The 21,824-nt window shown below is 37.6% G+C and overlaps 1 protein-coding gene across 1 annotated transcript in view; it reads right to left on the bottom strand.

The window, feature by feature from the left end:
* The window catches only part of LOC145511417 (uncharacterized), a 733,827-nt gene that overhangs the window by 53,139 nt on the left and 658,864 nt on the right, over positions 1-21,824 (bottom strand). The gene's annotated exons all lie outside the window — the stretch shown is intronic.

A 21,824-nucleotide genomic window follows, 5' to 3' on the forward strand; every position in this document is an offset into this window, starting at 1 on the left:
TATTCAAAAGTCTCACGTATTAGATTATTTTCAAGGCCAAAGAACCTGTCTCTGTAACCGCCCCCTCAAATTAAAAATATAGGGAGCCATGCTCCAGAGACAGTATCATATTTTTTTTAAGTCCTCTGAATTCCTCAGAAGAACAGAGTTAGCATAATCTTTTACAAACCCAGCTACCCTAACCTTCCTTTTGCTATCATTCTCTCGGCCCCTCATGTCTTCCTGCATCCAATTTAAACTTTTTAAAGTCTCAGTATTATTCTGATTAGTAGCAATGCTTTTTGTCTCTAACGAAGGTCAAATTACATTTAGCCAAATGATGCGGTCATTGGGGATTATGTCAAAAACTGCTATCTCTATGCCTTGTCACTATGGATTTTTGTTTAACATATAGAAGAAAGAGAGAATGACCTACACCGATAGCTCTGCTGTATATTTTTAATGCTCACTGGTTCCCAAAGGTCACACAGCCAGTTAATGGCAAACATGGGACGGCCACCCAAGCATTAGTCTTTTTACTGACCCTCACAGCGTTTTAGGATTTGGAAGTCAAATCTGGAATACATTATCTTCCTCTTCATGCTTTAAGATCTGCCAAATTTGAAGATGCCTTCTTTCTTTGATCTCGACTTCATTTTAATTGCAATGAGACAAATTTTAAAATACGTAGCAACAGAGTTAAGTTGATGGATTTTACATTTATTTCCTTCTTTTTCTAGTCACTTTCCAGTGTTATTCACTGCTTTCAGAATTCTGCTCGAAAGAAGGGATCTCCAAGAATCTGAAAAGTTCTAGACCCAGACACAGTTGCCCCTTTTTTCCTCTGGGCATGGATGAACAGAAAACCAGAGTTCTTATATCTTGTCTCTACCGGCTCATTCTTTCAACTGTATCAGAAAAGTGGTAGGAGTACGCTATTACTACTTGGTCTGAGGTTGGATACCAATTACAAAATCCAGCTGTGACTTTATTTTTCTCTAAAGTTTTCCCTTATTATTGTTTTTGAAACAAAATAGAAAAGCAGACACTCTTACTCCAGATTACACAGGTTCAAATCCTGGACCTGCCAAGACTTAATATTCAACGTTTCTCTACCTCAGTTGCTTTTACAAGGAGTGACACTGAAGTGATACTAAGGAGCTACTGGCTTGTTAGTAGTTTTCTTTAGCACAGATATGAAATGTCAGAAAACAAAGAGCATGAGGCTCATAGTCTCCTTGGCTTAAGAATAATGATTGCCATTTATGAAGTTAATTACTACATTTCTCTACTTTGTGGAAATGCGGTATTATTATCATCCCATATTTGGGAAATTCACATACAAAAAGAAAATTATAGAGCTAAGTGTTAACAGAGGACTACTGTCAAGTGAAGCAGTATATTATTTAAATCACTATATGCGATATGTATGAAGATACAAATGTTGATACCTTTTGAAAATTAAACATGATTTCCCTTAAAATACTTAAATCCCTAAAAAGATTGTTAAATAAACATGTGTAACATAAATAAATATGTAGTTCTATCTTAACATAGTATTTTTGCAATATAAATCAAATACATTGTTTTGTAGCTGTTTCAAAAATCCTTAGTGAAATGAACATGAGGACTCATTAGACACTACTGAGGGCTCTGCCCATAAAAAAAAAAAGAAAAAAAAAATGTCACTGGACCAAGAATAGAGATTTTAAGTCACATCTGAAGATCTTGCAATTTTAGTTCCTTCTCCTGACATGTCTTAATTCTATCACTCCTCTGCTGTTTATTATGGCATGATATTATCGATTACCATCTACTATTTAGACTCTTCTAAACTCTGCCATATCTCCATATAGATATCTCGACACATCTGTCCTATTTCCTCCTTGAGTAGTCTCTAAAATAGTGCCATATTCCTAGAATACCTTTTTCAGCTCGACATACTGAAGAGTCACTAACTAAAGGTTCTACCTGGTCCAAGAAGTCTTTCCAGTTTGACTAAAGTATAATAGGCTATTTTTTTTCATCCCTTTTAGTACTTGATGAGATTTTTGCATAGTCTAATCCTAATATTTATCTCAGCTAAGCACTTAAATTCATCTAATCCTCTTAGTAAATACATTTTAAATGAACAATTCTATGACAAGAATATGATATAAATAATTCACTATCATTTGCATCTTAAATCAGGTTGTTTATTTTCCATCTCTCTCCCTGCCATGAAAATTTGCCTCATAGGTTTTTTTTTATGTTACTTAGAATGTTTATGGGTCTGAAAATAAGTGCTCCATCAAAGAAGTTTTGATTAAGCATCTATTGCAATACAATATAAAGCTTTCAGTAGATGCATATTGCAAGCTTCACACAAGTCACTGTGAGTGCAGGACGAGATACACTTCAGGACATGATCTGCTTCAAAATGTCCATAATATGATAGAGGAGTCAGATAAGAATACAAGTAAATATAATGAAGCTGTGCAAAATAGTTGTAGATAGAAGAAACCATTCTAATTGAGGGTGAAATCAGAGAAGATTTCCTCTGTAATACAAAGCATTCCACCATGTGTGAGAAGGACCCATTACTGCTTTAAAGCTTTCTTTCTGGCTACTAAGGAAAGCCTTGTAGCAAATTTGAAAAATATGAAAATGCACTTAGAAAAAAAAAATGTTATAATTTATCCACTAGCAAGAATTAACCTCTAAAAGCATCATTTATCTTTTTCTCCTTTTACAGTTTTCTTTCTTTATGTATTTAAACACATAGATAAATACAATAGGTACATAGAGAGAGGCATAGCTAAAAATACACAATAGATATGTTTTGTGGCCTGATTTTTCATACAATTAAGCATGAATTAATAAACATTTTCTGGCATTCTATTATTATATCATACATCTATATTATAATTTATTTAGCCAGTCCCTATTGTTTATTTTTGTTGTTATAAATAATTCTGCAATCAATATCTACATTTATCTCAGGCACTGTATATATTTCCCAGAATTTCCATAGAACAAATACCAACAGGTAGCTTTGGTGAATATAAAGGCATAAGCATTCAACAGAGTCCTAGCAGAAACCAGATGGTATAAGAGATAAGTGAAAAAAAATGAATAGAGGGGTTATTTGCAAGGTTATGGGCAAGGTTAAGATCCACCAATAAAAGGATTTGGTGGTACCATGGGTCTAACAGGAGTGGAAAGTTATTCAGTTCTGTTCAGTCACTCAGTCATGTCCGACTCTTTGTGACCCCATGGACTGCGGCATGCCAGGCTTCCCTGTCCATCACCAACTCCCGGAGCCTACTCAAACTCATGTCCATCATTACCATCTGAATTAGTGTCCTATTGCTACTGTATCAGATAACCACAAACTTAGGGACTTAACGACAGCACAAATTCATCATCACCTCTGAATGGTGCAAGTCTCACTGGCTAAAACAGAAGTGTCTTCTAAGCTGAGTTTTTGCTGGATACTCTAAGGGAGAATGTGCTCTTTGCTTTTCAAGTTTCTAGAGGCTTCCTGCACTTCTTGGCTAGTGGCCCTCTTCCATCTTCAAAGCCAGCAATCACATCAATACAACCTGTTTCCTTCCTCACATGTCCTGATCTAGCTCTGAACTTTGACTTGCAAGAGTCAACTGAGATAACAAGAGTCAACTGAGATATCTAACTGAGATAACATTGTCACTTAGTTAGAGTTAGTGGCTCAGTCATGTCTGACTCTTTGTGACCCCATAGACTGTAGCCCACCAGGCTCCTCTGTTCATGGAATTATACAGACAAGAATACTGGAGTGGATTGCCATTTCCTCTCCAGGGGATCTTGCCAACCCAGGGATCGAACCCAGGTCTCCCTCATTGCAGGCAGATGCTTTACTGTTTGAGCCACCAGAGAAGCCCAAATAAGAGCACCCAATAATCCTGGAAAATCTAAACCTATTCATCTCCAAATCTTTAACTTAATCCCATCCACAACCCCCCCCCCTTTGTTTTAACCAAATAAGGTACATTCAATCACAGATTCTGAGGATTAGAACATGAGCATCTTTGGGGGACAATTATTCTGCCTATCATACCTCTCTAGTCCTAAAAAGAGCAAGAGGAACGAGCAGTAATGAGACGCAGAACATGCTGCAGAACAAGCCAACCAGAGCTGTGACTTTGGACAAATGATATAGCCATTGCCAACAGTGGTCAGACAGAGAGGGAGGGTGAGGATAATTACCCAGAATTCTCTCTTCTTCATAAAGCAGCCCATTATTTGATCAGTTGGTCAAACCAAATAGATAGTGGAAGGCAAGGAAACCCACCCAGATAGTGTGGGCAACAGAGGGTAGCCTCACTGGGGCATTTTGCATAGTGAGAAGGGTAGAAAGTCAATCTAAAGGAATGGATGGAAATTATCCAGAAAATCGCTCCCCAAATTAGCACATATAGCACAGTCTCTTTGTTTTGTATACTAGTTATCATAATTCTCTGATGATAAAGGTGATATATCATTTTAATGGTTTCTATTGCATGAAAAAAGTAGTCATTAAAAGGAATCACAGTGGAATTCTAGAGACCCATATATTTTATACCATGTATTCTATTCAGCACAAATAACTTTCCAACTGACTTTACAACCATCAAGCAAACGCCTTCGGAAAACTGCTTTCTGGGAGTTAATGTGGGTTAATAGCCATGGCCCTGTGGTGAGCCCCACGGCAAGGATGCCAAGTCAGGCAGTGATTTGCTCCAAAGCAGCCTGGAGATGTTTTACAGAGAGTGGACCTTCTGATCCAGTATTTCTCATTTGCTATTGCTCAGTTTTAAAACGGAGAGGGCTTCTGAGTCAGTGGGAACCCAAGGATACAATTCTGAGTTCAAGGCTAAAAATAGCAAAACCAGAGTCTTATTTATATAAACAAAATGACTAGAGGACAATTAAAACTTAATTGACATAACTTAACTGAAAGTGATTACAGCTGAACCATTTGGAGGCCAGATAAATTCAACAGGCTCTTTGAGCCTAGTGTCCAGCCATGTATAAGACTATGACTGCCTCACTGAGCAGAGTCCTCACTCCTTTGAAAGTCATGAGAGGAAGTAAGTCCTCATTAGGACCACCAGATTTTAACCCTCCTGAACAGAAGATTGGGTAAGTCTACATGGTACTTCAATTTAGTTCCTTTCCTCTTCTAAACATCTACTGACTCTGTCTTCCCTTTCACTGTTTGATTTTTTTTTTCCCAAAAAGACTTGATCCATTTGGAAAGTAATGAAGATGTGATTCAATTCAGTAAATATATTAAGCACCCACCACATGCCAAACATTGAACTATGCTTTGGAGCTATCATGGCATAGGCCTTGTCTGTATGAAGTTTACAGTATCATGCCAAAAAGTATTAAATTTGAAATTCAGTAGGTGGTAAGAATTAACTAATGATTCTGATTACAATATTCTTACCCCTTCTCAGATCCAATATATGAGAAGTTGCCATGGGGCACAATATAAAAGATCTTGATGGAAAATGAAATCAATTTTATTCCATCTCTGTTTTTTACAAGTAAACAAGCATTGTAACCTTAGGGGTGGAAAATAGGCTCAAACTTTTCTAATGAGAGATATGGACCACACGGAACTCCCAAGTTTACCTTTTATATCACATATAAACTGTGCATGAAATTTCACATAAACATCACAAGTACCAGTACTTCCTTTGAAAAAGAATGAAGAGGATGGATATAGTTCATTATCAGCAGACCTGTTATTATGTTTATTTATATTTATACTAGTTAACTTTACAAAATGCAGTTCTTACACTGGTCACAAGTTTTAGTATACAATTACATCTAGAACAAAATTAAAATAATACTTTAGCAGTTGGAAAATATTCTACAAAGATGTATGAACAGAATAATCCAACTGTGAAAATATATGCATATCCATATCCCTTCTTCATTTCTTAGCTTGAGGTTATGAACTCTGACCAGATGAGGAATCTCTTAACGCTATTTAACCTGATCTGTGCTATATACATTTGCCAACCAAGATTTAGGCACATAAAAAGTGTCTTTTTGTCACATGACCTGAAATATCAGTTTTCTCCATTCACAGCCATAACACCTTTTAGCCTTATCTCCCTTGACTAGAGTCATATGACCCTTGAGCTGCACCAAGACCTTAGTCACTTTGAAGGTCAGCTTTCAGAGAGAGCTTTCCAAGGAAAATCAAGACTTCTGCTACCCATCCCAAAATGAACCATGAAAGTCACATATGTTCAAAGCAAATCAGGACCTGCAGCTTTTCTGGGATCCTAACACTGGATACTTCAAAGTAAAGTTCTGAATAGGCCACCTGGTGTATTTTAAATCGGAAGGTCATAAAGATAACTTCCAAGTTTGTTAGTGAGCTAGACAGATAGATTGACATAGACGACAGACAAGTTATAAGAAAAAATGCTAAAACTATTTACGATGTTTAGAGCATTGGAGAGTATTGTTTTTTTAAAAAAAATCCTCATCTGAGTTTTCTAAAATTCTCAGTTATTCACATGAATTAATCTTATAATCAGAAAAGGGATATGTTTTTAGATTTTAAAACTGCTGTGATAAAATCTAGATTTTAAAAATATATTTTATGTAGTCAGCTTAGAAAAGAACTTTCTTAGAGAACAAGACACTCTTCTGGTAAAGCAGACTGCAGTGGTACATACATATTCATACACACAAAAGCACACATACAAGAGAAAAAGTTTCTTTAAATGTTCAATGTTCTGAAAACCAGAAATAGAGCACATTCACTTTCTGCTGTAGCTCACACACATTCCCTTTGTCCTCTTCTCCAGGCCCTTCCTGTGTCAGACGGCATTTCAAGAAGCTATTTGAAGACAGCCCTTCCTACACTCACACCTCCACTTTCATTCTTCTCTTTCTGAAAAATACAGAAAGTGCTCAAGGGAAGAACCAGGGTAATAGCTCTGGAGATCAGAGTTCTCCTTTCATTTCCAACATTAGGGAAGCTCATGTGGCAACAGTCAGTCTGTGTTCCACCATCCCACAGTGTGGTATTAAATGTTTCTACGGTGACAGGGCCCCCAAACTGGGTCATGGTAGCCCTCCTCCAATTAGTCACAGCTACTCTGCTGTGAGGCTGATGGAATAATGTTGCAACATACCTTTTCCTAATGTGGACTGCTTAAGAATGATTAAATAGTGTGCTTTGCCCTCCACAGTACCCACACAGAGATAATGAAGTGACGTGTTTAGAGGACACAGTGGAAGGTGCATATTGATTTTTATTTAATATTATAGACCCTCAGACCTTACAAGGACCTTAAAGATCATCTACTTCATGCAGTGAGGATTTTATTTAATTTTTCAGTCATTCAAAATATTTGTTAAGGACTTACTAAGTGCTAGAGGCCCTTCACGGATCACAGCCTTGTCCTGGCAAAGGGGCTTGTGTAACTCAATGAAGCAATGAGCCATGCCATGCAGGGCCACCCAAAATACTCTCCAAAAATGTCAGAGAGAGCAAGGAATGGCAAACCACTCCAGTATTCTTGCCATGAGAACCCCATGAACATGAACAGTATGAAAAGGCAAAAAGATATGACATTGGAAGATGAGCGCCCCAAGGTCAGAGGATGTCCAATATGCTACTGAGGAAGAGCAGAGGGCAATTACCAATAGCTCCAGAAATAATGAAGGTGCTGAGCCAAAGTGAAAATGATGCTCAGTTGCAGATATGTCTCGTGGTGAAAATAATATCCAGTGCTGTAAAGAACAATATTGCATAGGAACCTAGAATGTTAGGTCCATGAATCAAGGTAAATTGGAAATGGTCAATCAGATGGCAAGAGTGAACATTTACATTTTAGAAATCAGTGAACTAAAATGGACTGGAATGAGCGAACTTAATTCAGATGACCAATATATCTACTACTGTGGGCAAGAATCCCTTAGAAGAAATGGAGGAGCCCTCACAGTCAACAAAGGAATCCAAAATGCAGTACTTGGGTGCAATTTCAAAAACTACAAAATGATCTCTGTTTGTTTCCAAGGCAAACCATTCAGTATCAGTAATCCAAGTCTATGCCCCAACCACTAATGCCAAAGAAGCTGAGATTAAACAGTTCTATGATGACCTACAAGACCTTCTAGAACTAACACCAAAAAAAAGTGTCCTTTAAATCATTTAAAGTGTCCTTTAAATCATGACTCAATGGACATGAATCTGAGAATACTCTGGGAGGTATCGAAGTACAGGGGGTTGCAAAGAATCAGACACAATTTAGTGATTGAACACACACAACTGCTAGAGATCATGTTCCATGCTGAGGACAGAATAATAAAGTCATAGAAATGTGCTTCTTGTTTTAGAAAATAAATTATTCCATTATTTAATAACTAATTGAGTACCTGCTGTGTATGAGACACTGTGAGGCATTAAGTCTAGAACAGTAAACCTATAGCAAGGTTCAGTTCAGTTCAGTCGCTCAGTCGTGTCCGACTCTGTGACCCCATGAACCGCAGCACACCAGGCCTCCCTGTCCATCACCAACTCCCGGAGTCCACCCAAACCCATGTCCATTGAGTCAGTGATGCCATCCAACCATCTCATTCTCTGTCGTCCCCTTCTCCTCCTGCGCTCAATCCTACCCAGCATCAGGGTCTTTTCAAATGAGTCAGCTCTTTGCATCAGGTGGCCAAAAGGTAGAGGTCTATATATATTGTACACTTGCCCAAAGTTCAACTGCCAGCCCCTAAATTTCTTTGCCTGCGTGCATTTGGGTTGGTTATCGGAGTTAATTTTATTTTTTACACCATAGGTTACAAGTATTAGGAAATTAATATCCTCTCTCCAATTCCCTGACTTCCTCTCAGTTACCTTCAACTGTTAACTGACGGGAGCTGGTGGTAGGGTGACTAACTAGACTTTTGTCTGGGGATGAAGGGGTTACCCTGTGCTAAAAGTATAACTTTCAGCATATCCAAGACAGTATGTGAACATGCCGACTCTGTCCTAGCCTGGGATTACTGTAAGGCACAGATGTTAAAGCGGCTCCCAGAATGCCTCGGCATGTTAATGTCCACCTACCCAGAGTGGTAAAGCACCTGAGCTCTTCACTGTCTACTTAGCATCCCTATTTCACTGCCTTATTGTCTCCAGTTTCCCAAGGTTACCTGCAAAATTATCTGCACTTGAATAATCCCTCTCTACGGCTATTCTTCCAAAGAAAACGAGGCTAAAATAAAGCCATGATGCCTATTCTTGAAGGAACATAAAGTGGTTACAAAGTCAGACAAGAAAATAGGCAATGACACTGCAGTGTGATGAACTGTATCATCAGGAGAATGACTGCACTCTGGAAGAACACAGGGGGATCTCGGTTAGAGAGAGAGAAGGCTTGTAAGAGAAAACTCTGTCTAGACCGAATCATCAAGGATGGGTTACAGTTAACTCACTGAATGGAGGATGAAGGATAAAAAATTTTAGGCAGGAGGCTGTCTTTTCACCTTGCTTATAGTTTCCTTTGTTGTGCAAAAACTTTTAATTTTAATTAGGTCCCAATTGTTTATTTTTGCTTTTATTTCCAATATTCTGGGAGGTGGGTCATGGAGGATCCTGCTGTGATTTATGTCGGAGAGTGTTTTGCCTATGTTTTCCTCTAGGAGTTTTATAGTTTCTGGTCTTACGTTTAGATCTTTAATCCATTTTGAGTTTATTTTTGTGTATGGTGTTAGAAAGTGTTCTACTTTCATTCTTTTACAAGTGGTTGACCAGTTTTCCCAGCACCACTTGTTAAAGAGATTGTCTTTTCTCCACTGAATATTCTTGCCTCCTTTGTCGAAGATAAGGTGTCCATAGGTGCGTGGATTTATCTCTGGGCTTTCTATTTTGTTCCATTGATCTATATTTCTATCTTTGTGCCAGTACCATACTGTCTTGATGACTGTGGCTTTGTAGTAGATCCTGAAGTCAGGCAGGTTGATTCCTCCAGTTCCATTCTTCTTTCTCAAGATTGCTTTGGCTATTCGAGGTTTCTTGTATTTCCATACAAACTGTGAAATGATTTGTTCTAGTTCTGTGAAAAATACCGTTGGTAGCTTGATAGGGATTGCATTGAATCTATAGATTGCTTTGGGTAGTATAATCATTTTCACTATATTAATTCTTCCAATCCATGAACACGGAATATTTCTCCATCTGTTTGTGTCCTCTTTGATTTCTTTCATCAGTGTTTTATAGTTTTCTATATATAAGTCTTTTGTTTCTTTAGGTAGATATATTCCTAAGTATTTTATTCTTTAAGCTTTTGCACAACAAAGGAAACTATAAGCAAGGTGAAAAGACAGCCTTCAGAATGGGAGAAAATAATAGCAAACGAAGCAACAGACAAACAATTAATCTCAAAAATATACAAGCAACTCCTGCAGCTCAATTCCAGAAAAATAAACGACCCAATCAAAAAATGGGCCAAAGAACTAAACAGACATTTCTCCAAAGAAGACATACAGATGGCTAACAAACACATGAAAAGATGCTCAACATCACTCATTATTAGAGAAATGCAAATCAAAACCACAATGAGGTACCATTTCACACCAGCCAGAATGGCTGCTATCCAAAAGTCTACAAGCAATAAATGCTGGAGAGGGTGTGGAGAAAAGGGAACCCTCTTACACTGTTGGTGGGAATGCAAAGTAGTACAGCCACTATGGAGAACAGTGTGGAGATTCCTTAAAAAACTTGGAATAGAACTGCCATATGACCCAGCAATCCCACTGCTGGGCATACACACTGAGGAAACCAGAATTGAAAGAGACGCGTGTACCCCAATGTTCATCGCAGCACTGTTTACAATAGCCAGGACATGGAAGCAACCTAGATGTCCACTGGCAGACGAATGGATAAGGAAGCTGTGGTACATATACACAATGGAATATTACTGAGCCATTGAAAAGAATACATTTGAATCAGTTCTATTGAGATGGATGAAACTGGAGCCCATAATACAGAGTGAAGTAAGCCAGAAAGAAAAACACCGATACAGTATACTAATGCATATATATGAAATTTGAAAGATGGTAACGATAACCCTATATGCGAGACAGAATAGGAGACACAGATGCATAGAACAGTCTTATGGACTCTGAGGGAGAAGGTGAGGGTGGGACGTTCTGGGAGAATAGCATTGAAACATGTATATTGTCATATGTGAAACAGAACACCATTCCAGGTTCGATGCTTGAGGCAGATGCTCAGGGCTGGGGCAATGGGATGGCCCAGAGGGATGGGATGGGGAGGGAGGTGGGAGGGGTGTTCAGGATGGGGAGCACATGTGGACCCATGGCTGATTCGTGTCAATATATGGCAAAAACCACTACAATATTGTAAAGTAATTAGCCTCCAACTAAAATACATAAATTTATTAAAAAAAATTTTTAGGCAGGAGAAAAAAAATTTTTTTAAATCTTAGAATGGAAAGAAAGTGCATCCTGCTTTCAGATCTACAAATAGGTTCCAATGGTTAGAGCTTAGAATGAAGTAAGTAGTTGGATAGAGAAGAAGCAAGAGATTTAAAGAGATGCTAGGTCACTCACGAATGACCTTTCATCCCCTGGTAAGGAGAGCAGACATTATCCTGAGGGCAGCAGAATGGCATCGACAGACTTGAAGTAAGCAAGGAAATGACATGATTGGATCTGACTTCACAAAATCACTCAGACTGCATTGTGAAAAATGGATTGGAGGGGTCATGACCTGAAGTGGGGACACCAGCTAGGAAGCTGCTACACCAATTCAGGGGAAGGTTAATAGTGTTTTGAACGATGGGTATAAGTAGAATATGCTGTATTTTCAAGGTGTTAAGGAAGGAGAAGTTAGAAAATTTGTGATTTACTAGATATGGTTTGTAAGACAAAAATTCTTGCTTGAGTAAATAAATGGAAGGAGATTGGAAAATCATTGCAATAGTAAAATAAATGAAAGATTTCAGTTTAGGATCTGTTGGATTTGAGTTTTTATGGAGAAACCCTTGCATATTTATCATTAGAAGCCCTATTAAAAGTGGCTAATGGTAAGGAATGGGGAATCAAACACATCTGGATTCTAGCTGTATGCACTGAGTAATTTATTAAACATCTTCAAGACTCAGTTTATTCATCTTAAAATGGGGACACTTTACAATGAAATAACTCAAGAAACAGTAATTTCAGAGAGCTTGGTCTGAAATTGATATCAATTATTATGATATCTACATTTAATAGTAGTATTATCATCCAAGTAGTGATAATATAGTAGATGTCTGGATCTGAGATATTTAGATTTGAGCCAAGAAGGGGAAAATGAGCTAAAAGTATAGTCTAAATTACTAGAATATAAAACAATACATAAATATCAGGGAATGGATATGATAACTGAGGGAAAGTGTTAAAATAAAAAAAGAGTAACCCTGAGTTAAAAATAAAAGAAAATTCTTACAAGGACACCCAGAAGGACACAGCCAGAAAAGTGTAGTGTCTTAGCAACCCCAACCCCTCTGAAGTTCAGTGTGATGCAAGGAGAGGTTCATGAACAGATCAGATGCTGCACAAAGGTTAACTCAACCTAGGCCTGAGAAGTTTCACTGAATTTAGTAGCCAAGAAGTCAACAGTGATTTTATCTACAACAATTTCAGCTGAGCAGAGGTGGCAGAAGTCAGATTGGAGTTGTCCAAAGCACAAATGTAAGGTGAAAAAAATAGAGACAGCAATTGTAGGCAACTTCTTTAAGATACTGGGATGTGGAGGGAAGGAGAGAGATAAGAAAATAGCTCTAGGGAGCCTAAAAGAGGTGAAGGGAAAGTTTAATCTTTTAAAGATGGGAGAGAATTTCACAGGTTTAAATACTGTTGGGAAGGAGTCCAAAGAAAAGAAAAGGCTGAAGACTAAGAAAATGAATTCTATCAGTGATGACCCAGATTCTTAAGGAGACTGAATGTAGTGGGACCTGATACATAGGTGAAGGAAAATGCCATTCACTTCATGACTGAAGAAAGAACAACAACAAAAGATTGGTACTGAGGTGCGTGTGTGGTTTGTCAAAAAGCTATTATACACCTGATGTAAAGTAAGATCCAGGAAGGAGATGGAAGGCAATAAATATTGATGGAGATGGTGAAAGGTCACAGAATAAATCTAAGTCACACAGATTCACAAACACCAACCCAGATAGAAAGAATCAGAATCTCTGAATATCTGAGCTAAAGATTATACTTTTAAACAACATCCTAAATAATTTTTATGAGATAGCAGCATTTCCTGATTCATGAAGAAGCATTTGGGAAGTGACTTGGTTGGCATTAAAAAGAATAGGTGAGAGAAAGAGATGAAACAAGACTACGGAGATCAGAGGGAAGAGATACTGAGAATAGCAATGTCCAGCTTACTGGTGTTGACTGAAGGTCAAAGGTCTTGAGAACTGATACAGACTCAAGTTCCGTTGTTGGATGAGTGATCCATATAGACACTGAAGAAACTGAGAAGTTTTTTAGAACTTACAGCGAGAAGCAAGGCTGTAAGTCAGCTATTTAATTCTCCAGTAAATGATGAGGAGCAATAGGACGATCTGTAAATGTCACCAGTGAAGTAAGCAGTGACACAGTTGAAAGTCATACTTCTCAAATGATTTTATTATTTAACTTAATGTTTATATAGATTAGAAAGGTGTAAATGCCTGCAATGGTTTCTCAGAACCAAGAATCATTCTGCTCTCATAAAGCAAATGTGTTGGTACACAAGAATAAACAGAACCAGAGAAACAAAGTAAATTTTTCTACGTGAAATTCCTTTGATTTCTGCTATAATTTGTTCTCTCTTAGGTCACCTCTATATTTTACAGACAAAGAAAGGGAGACCCATAGACTTAAGTAACTCGACAAAAGTTAAAAAGTTAGTCAATGGTAAATTACGTCTAAGACACAACTACCAAGTGTGCTTGCCAAAATACCTCACTAATTTATATGAATTTTCTAGAGTCTTCTCTAGTTGTAAAGGATAGACAGCATTGTAGTCAAATTTGTCAGGGCTAGTTGACTGGATGGGGTTAGCTACTATGGCCTGAAGCAGAGTTAACCAGTATCGAGAAGACAGACTTACTGTCTAATCACTTAACCTGAGCACTTGGGAGCATCTAGACCTAAGAAGTTAAATTGTTTTCACTCTGATTTAGTTTCCCGGTTGACAATGAAGGAAATTAATTCTCTCACAAACCACAAGGCCAGAAGGCCAAAATCAAGTTGTCAACAAGTCTATGCTCCCTCCAAAGGCTCCAGGGTAGAATTCCTTCTTGTCTCTTCTGGTTTCCGGGGGCTCCAGGATTTTCTTGATCTTGTGCCTGCGTAACCCCAATCTCTGCTTCTGGCTTCACAGGGCTTTCTCTTCTCTATGTGTTTTGATTTCTCCTCGATAATTAAATATATATAGTCTATTCAGGATGCTATAACAAAATAATGTAGACTAGATGTCTTATAAACAACAAAAATTTATTTCTCATTGTGTTGGGAGCCTGTGAAATCCAAGATCAAGGTGCTGGCAGATTTGATGCCTGGTGAGAGTTCACTTCCTGATTCAAAGATGTCCATCTTTTCACTCTGTCCCTATATGGTGGGAGGAGACAAGGGAGCTCTCTGGGGCCCCTTTTATAAGGGCACTAATCCAGTCCAACAGGGCTCCATTCTTAGGACCTAGTCATCTCCCAGATGTCCCACCTCCAAAGACATTGCACTGGAGAGTGGTTTTCAATGTACAGATTTCGGAGGTATACAGACTTCCGTCTATGGCAGTCAGGCATCCGTCTCTCAGCTAGAATTCTACCATTGGTGAATTATAACACAGAAAGCTCCATTTCTTGCTCTACAAGTAGCTTTGAGGTATCTAAATTATTCACAGCCTCCCATAAGGGCTCTGCGAGTCATTAGATGATTATTATATAATGTTGTTAGTTCACAAACAGGAAATAATATACCAGGGGTCCCTGGCACAGAAGTTAATAAACAGCCTAGAATATTAAGGGTTAGATCTCAGGGATTCTATAAATTCTCTAAACTTGTGTGTATTTTTTTCCAACTCAAATCAAGAAAGAACCTTCAATGTACATAATTTGAAAGAAATGTTGGTGGTCATGTTCATCCTGTCCTCTCTACTAACATTTCTCTCCAAAGCAGCTGCATCAATTTAGACTCTCACCAGAAAAAATGGGAGAGAATAACGTTTTGATACTCCTGCTGATACATATTACCTTACAATTTTTAATATTTTTTCTAAGCTATTGGGTGTGAAATTGTGCTGCTTTGTTTTAAATTGCATTTCTTTTATATTCACGAGTTTCCAAATCTTTCCTTATCTTTGTGATCATGCAAATCTCATTTGTAAATCAGCTATTCATATACATCATATGTTTTTCTTCGTATCTCTCCTTTCTTTATTCTTCTTTTTGATCTTATTCATAGTAGGCTTTGTTTTTGTGTGGTGTGCATAGCTAGCCTTTGTTATAAATGTGTAGATGTTGTAAGTATCTTCTCTCAGCTTCTCTACTGTTTTTTAAACTTTCTCTTGTGGCATTCAGAAGTTTTCAATTCATTGTAATTAGGTTTCTGTAGTTTTTCTTCAGCAAGTTTTTGCTAAACAGTGAATGAAAACTATATTTGTACACTTAATTGTAACAGTTCTGTACTTTTTATGATTTTTAAATTACTTATTCCTATTGGAATTCATTTTTATGTGATTTAAAGGATTTAGCTTATAAGCTGAACTACTTAATTCAAAAAAATTATTCACGAACCAATTACTTCCCACATTAAAGTACATGCTACTCTGTTTACAATATCCAAGACACGGAAGCAACCTAAATGTCCATTGACAGAGGAATGGATAAAGATGTGGTACATATATACAATGGAACATTACTCAGCCATTAAAAAGAATGAATTATGCCATTTGTAGCAACATGGATGGACCTAGCAATGCTCATACCAAGTGAAGTAAGACAAGGAAAGAGAAATATCATATGATATCCCTTACATGTGGAATCTAAAAAGAAATGATACAAATGAACTTATGCACAAACCAGAAATAGATTCACAGACTTAACTTATGGTTACCAGGGGTGAAGGATGGGGGGAAGGGATAATTAGGGAGTTTAAGATTGACATGTACACACTGCTGTATTTAAAATGGATAACAAACAAAGACCTACTGTACAGCACAGGAAACTGCTCAATGTTATGTGGCAGCCTGGATGGGAGGGGAGTTTAGGGTAGAATAGATACATGTATATGTATGGCCTAGTCCCTTTGTTGTCCACATGAAACTATCAAAAAACATTGTTAATCAGCTATATTCCAATATAAAATTAAAAGTTAAAAAAATGTCTATTCTTCTTCTGCCACACAATATCAATATACATTTATTTTCAGAATCTGTATCTGATCTATTTACTTACTGGTCTACCAGAGCATAACATAATGCCCACACAAATTTATAAAGGATATGGTAACATATAATGTATGCCTTGCTGAAATTATGTTAACATAAACTTGAAGCAGCCATTAAGAAGAGATTGATTATTATAAGCAACATACACCCATGTAATGTGTTACTATGGAGCAGTTAAAGTAAAGATGTGGATCTAAGCTTATTGACATTAAAAAAATCCATAATACATTGGTAAGTGGAAAAGCACATTGTAAAATCATATCTATTTATAGATAGATATAAAAGCCACAAAGTTGTATTTTGCACTTATAGTCCGTATGTAAAGAAGGCATACTACTCCTAGATATACAGATACACTGCATCATAAATACATATTTTTCAAATATATAAGGGTTTACACTAAATTCCTGAGAATGCTGATCTCAGCACATTATGTCATGTCTATGGTATGAGGAGGAAAGAGAGGAAGGACATTCAGGAGAGAGGAAGAGAAGCAAAAGGGAGGGCAGGTGGGTGGGTGGAAGGAGGAGGAACAGTTGGAAGGGGAATGCTATTTTACTCTTTCTACCTGTATGTATGGTTTTACATTTAGACAATGTACACGGTTTCCTTTCATTATCAGAAAAAAGGAACCACAGATGTGCACATATCAGTTTCCATAATCATACCCACATCCAGAGCTACATAGTTAATCAGGTATTACCAAGTAAAAACAAAACATAAGTTGTTTCCTCTCACAAGTTAATAGAACATGTGCAAATGCATAGCAGTATTAATTTGGAGAATTGGACTGAAAGGTATGTGAGATGTTGTATACGCTGGAGTGGTTAGAATATCCTATTTGATGGGTGACATCTGAGTAGAAACCTGAATTGAGCAGGGATAGGAGCGTCACCTGAAAGCCCAAGGGTCTTGCCTAAGACCACGTCCCTCTGCAGTAAGAAGTAAGACTTTCAGACAATGCACTAAATTCCTATTTCCCTTCTTAATAACTTCTCAAAAGAGATGCTATTATCCCCATTTTAGGAAACATACAAGATAATCTGGCTATCCCTCAGAGACAGGAGGGTCCCCCAACCAAAATCTGGTTTGGGTGTAGAGAGAACACCCACGCACCTATAGGTACAAATTAAGTGTTGCAATTCACGGGAAATCACTCTTTAGTTTCCTCATTTATTGAAGTGTGTTGTCGACTGATACTTTGTGAAAGGCTGCTAGTCAAAGTCCATTTGTATCATTTTTCCCCATCAGTTTTCTGGCCCGTAACAAGGCACACACTTGTGCCCTACCTCTCAAAAAATACTTACAGATTTACCTAATTTTCTACGTAGAAAATTCAGGGATGACCATCTCCCTGAAACAACCTTTTAAAGAATGACCTTGAACAAGACACCTATCAACTCTGAGGCTCATTCTCCTCTTCTGCAAGGTAGAGCTGATAATGCCTCACAGAGTAGATACAAAGATATATGAAATACTGTATAAAAGCAAATAGAAAGCTTGAGCCCTAATACACATTCAAGAAATTAGAAATACTAATATTATTACTATGAAAATGTTTTTGCGCAGCACCAATGAAAGCTGATTATTCAGTAATGTCCTCCTCTGACCTTTAGATTTTTTAAGGCTAGCTATGACAAGAAGATTCAGTTTACATATCATTATTAATGTAACATTTAAAATTGCATTTTAATGTGCTTTGTAAACTCCAACAAAACCAACTGAATGAATGTGATCTATTCCTTTGGGAAAATAGAATTCTAAGAGAAAATCAGAAAGTTCAGGATTCAGTTCTCTGTGAGAACTACATTGTTTCTACTAGTTTCCACTGGCTTCCTGCCTATCCCCTCACTGCCCCTCCACAAATAAAACTGTGTTTGTTTCTACAATATGTCTTCTCATACTATCCACAGAGAACTGGAAAACTAGGATACTTTTTAATGGAGACTTTATTGCTCCCCAGAAATTGAGCTAAAAGAAGGCGAGAATCTATCACAGTTGGCAAAAGAGAAATGTTTAGTGATAAATTATCTATCTGAGCATGTACACTGGACACACAAGATATCCTGCAAATGTCAAACTGAATGCGAACATGCTCTGTGTCAGGGCCTTGCTTAAATAAAAGTGACAAGTTCTGACAGAATTTCTGTCTGGTGTGAATGAAAGACTGAGCAAGCAGCATTGAGACAATTTCTGAAATAGCTTTTTGTGAACGAAACATTAAAAATCCAAAACTGTTCTGCTCTATACCATCTGCAGACATACTCTGGAAACAAAAAGCACTATACTTTTCCAAATGCCACACTTCTAGCAGACTCTGATGGTGTGGTCTTTCTTGTGTCATCTCTCACTTCTAACTGGACTTGGGTCTTTGATTAGCTGTGGGTAAAACACTGCAGGTTTTCAAAACTACAAGGGAAAGCCAGGCTTAAAGGGCCACTGCACTCTGATCTCCAAGCTCTGGTCATTTTCTCCACTAATTCATTTCCCAAGAGAGCACCTCACCTTCCCAGAGGCAGTCATGTGCCTTCCCAGAAAAGAGGAAGTTTCAGTGCAATTACAGTAGCTCTTGTTCCGGAGTCTATTGAGAACTAACAGTATGACTTGAATATGCCCTCTGCTTTATCCTTGAGTCATTTTACTTTATCTAAAATAGGAATAACACTTTCAACAATGATTAGATCCATATACATGTTAGGAACTGTGACAGCCATGGAAAATGTAGAAGATGTACTCTCTGCCTCTAAAGGCTTCAAAGTCCAGTGACTATTAACTGAGCAATTAGAGATGATTTAAAACAATATTTAAACCATAAAGCACTATGTCAATGCAAGGATTCACCAGCATATTTTGTTCTACACCTATTCATACACATGCACATCAAAGACACAAGGAGAGAAAAACACACAGAGGGACCGAGTTAGAAAAATCTTGTAATTACCACCATGTTTGGTGTGCTTATATGCAATATTTGATTTTGTACTTGTGTTTTTCAAGAGGAATATGTATTACTTGCTTAATAAAATAAACAAATAAATGCTATTTCATCTGTACTTAGAAGAAAATAGATATTCGCACAAGGATACAATTTTGTCATTTCCTTCTGATGCCCACGTTCCCTAACTAACACAAATGTGACCTCTCTCCTTTCTTGTAGACCATTTTCCTATAAGGTGAGGGTAAAGGAAATGAGAGAGGGATGTGATACAAATTTTGTCATCATGGCTTTGAAAATTCTAGTGATCAGGTAAAGGAAAATCAGACCTGATGATCAGTGCTGAATGGAGGCTGGTAGTTGTTTCGTTCAGTCTAATCCTAAGTGCTTATAACCTTGCCCACTACATAACAAGTGCCCAGAACAACCTTTGCTGCAGCAAGGTAAGGATGAGCTCCTGGGCCCAAGTTTTGGCTATGACACAAGAGTTATGAGACTTTTTTTCAAAGTCTTAGTTATCAAGGAAATGGAAAGACAAGCCACAGACTGAGAAAAAATATTGACAAAAGACACATCATAAAGACAAAAGACACTGCTAACCCAAATATGCAAAGAACCCTTAAAACTCAACAAGAAAATGAACAACCAATTGTAATATGGGACAAAGACCTTAACAGACACCTCACCAAAGAACATGCACAGGTGCCAAATAAGCACATGAAGATACTCCACCTCATATGTCACCAGGGAAAAACGAATTAAAACAGCAATATGATACCATTTGGTATCCACTAGAATGGCCAAATCTAGAACCCTGACAACACCAAACACTGGCTTGGAAGTAGAGCAATGGGAACTCTCATTCATCACAGGTGGAAACGCAAAATGGTACAGCCAGTCTGTAAGAGAATATGGTAGTTTCTTACAAAAATAAACATACTCTTACTATATGACCCTTTTCTTTGGTATTACCCAAAGGAGTTGAAAACTTAGGTCCACACAAAAACCTACATATGGATGTTAATAGTAGTTTCATCTGTAATGACCAAAGCTTGGAAGTAACCAAGATGTCCTTCAGTAGGTTAATGGATAAACAAACTATGGTACATATAGATGCTGCTAAGTTGCTTCAGTTGCGGTACATATAGATAATGAAATACTATTCAGTGCTAAAAAGAAACAAGTTTTCAAGCCAAGAAAAGACATGGAGGAACCTTAAATGCATATTCTTAACAAGTAAAATAAGTCACTGAAAAATGCTACATACTGCATCATCCCAACTAAATAATATTCTGGAAAACACAAAACTATGGAGTTAGTAAAAAGATCAGTGGAGATAGTATAAAGGGATTGTGGTCTGTGGGGAGGATAAATAGCAGAGTATAGAGGATTTTGAAGTAAGTGAAACTACTTAGTGTAATACTGTAATAATGGATCCATGTCTTCACACGTTTGCCAAAACTCATATAATGTAGAACACCAAGAGTAAACCCTAAACTGTGGCCTTTGGGTGATAATGATACGTCAGTGCAGGTTTATCAGTTGTAATAAACATACCACTCTAGTGGTGGTATTGATAAAGTGTGTGGCTCTGCATGTGTGGGAGGAGAAAAGATATGGGACCTCTTTGTACCTTCCTCTCAATTTGGTTTAGAGCAATTTAAAACTGCTCTAAAATGTCTTTAAAATGTCTCAGTTAACAAAAAGCTAGTTTTGAAGATTCAAATCTTTTAGCAGAAATACTTTGCAGAAAAAGTCCTTGAATTGAATATGAACAAGTGTCCATGTCTGTTCCTGTCATAAAATACCTTCCCAGTCATTTGTGTGTGCTGAGTTGCCTCAGTCATGTCCAACTCTTTGCAGTCCTATGGACTGTACCCTGCCAGGCTCCTCTGTCCATGGGATTCTCCAGGCAAGAATACTGCAGTGGGTTGCCATGCCCTCCTCCAGGGGATCTTCTTGATCCAGGGATCAAACCCATGTCTCTTGTGTCTCCTGCACTGGCATGTGGGTTCTTTACCACTAGCGCCACCTGGGAAGCCCAGTCAACTGGGAATCAAGCAAAAGCAAAAGACCTAAATAATCATTTAATTGTATCAAGATATATTGTGTCAGCTCTCTATTGCTGTGTAACCAATTTTCCCCCAAATTAGTATTTTAAAATAAATTTTTAAAGTCTCATGGCTCGATTGTTTTTGGCAAGCCTCCAGTCCTCACAGGCTGTCTTCCAGAGCAAGCAACATCGCAGCTTGCTTCCCCTAGTAAAAATGACCCAAGAGAAAGAGCAGAAGTACCAGTGCTTCTATAGCTTATTGCAAGATACCATTAATTCTGCTTCATTCTATTTCTTAGATATAAAGACTAAGTCAAGACCAATTCAAGGGAAGAGTCTCAAAGAATTAGATGACACATTTTTTAAATCATCACAGAGGGGCTCAATTC

The sequence above is a fragment of the Giraffa tippelskirchi genome, chromosome 6 (genome assembly GCF_054371585.1).
Source record: "Giraffa tippelskirchi isolate mGirTip1 chromosome 6, T2T-mGirTip1v1.2.pri, whole genome shotgun sequence".
Lineage (NCBI taxonomy): Eukaryota > Metazoa > Chordata > Mammalia > Artiodactyla > Giraffidae > Giraffa > Giraffa tippelskirchi.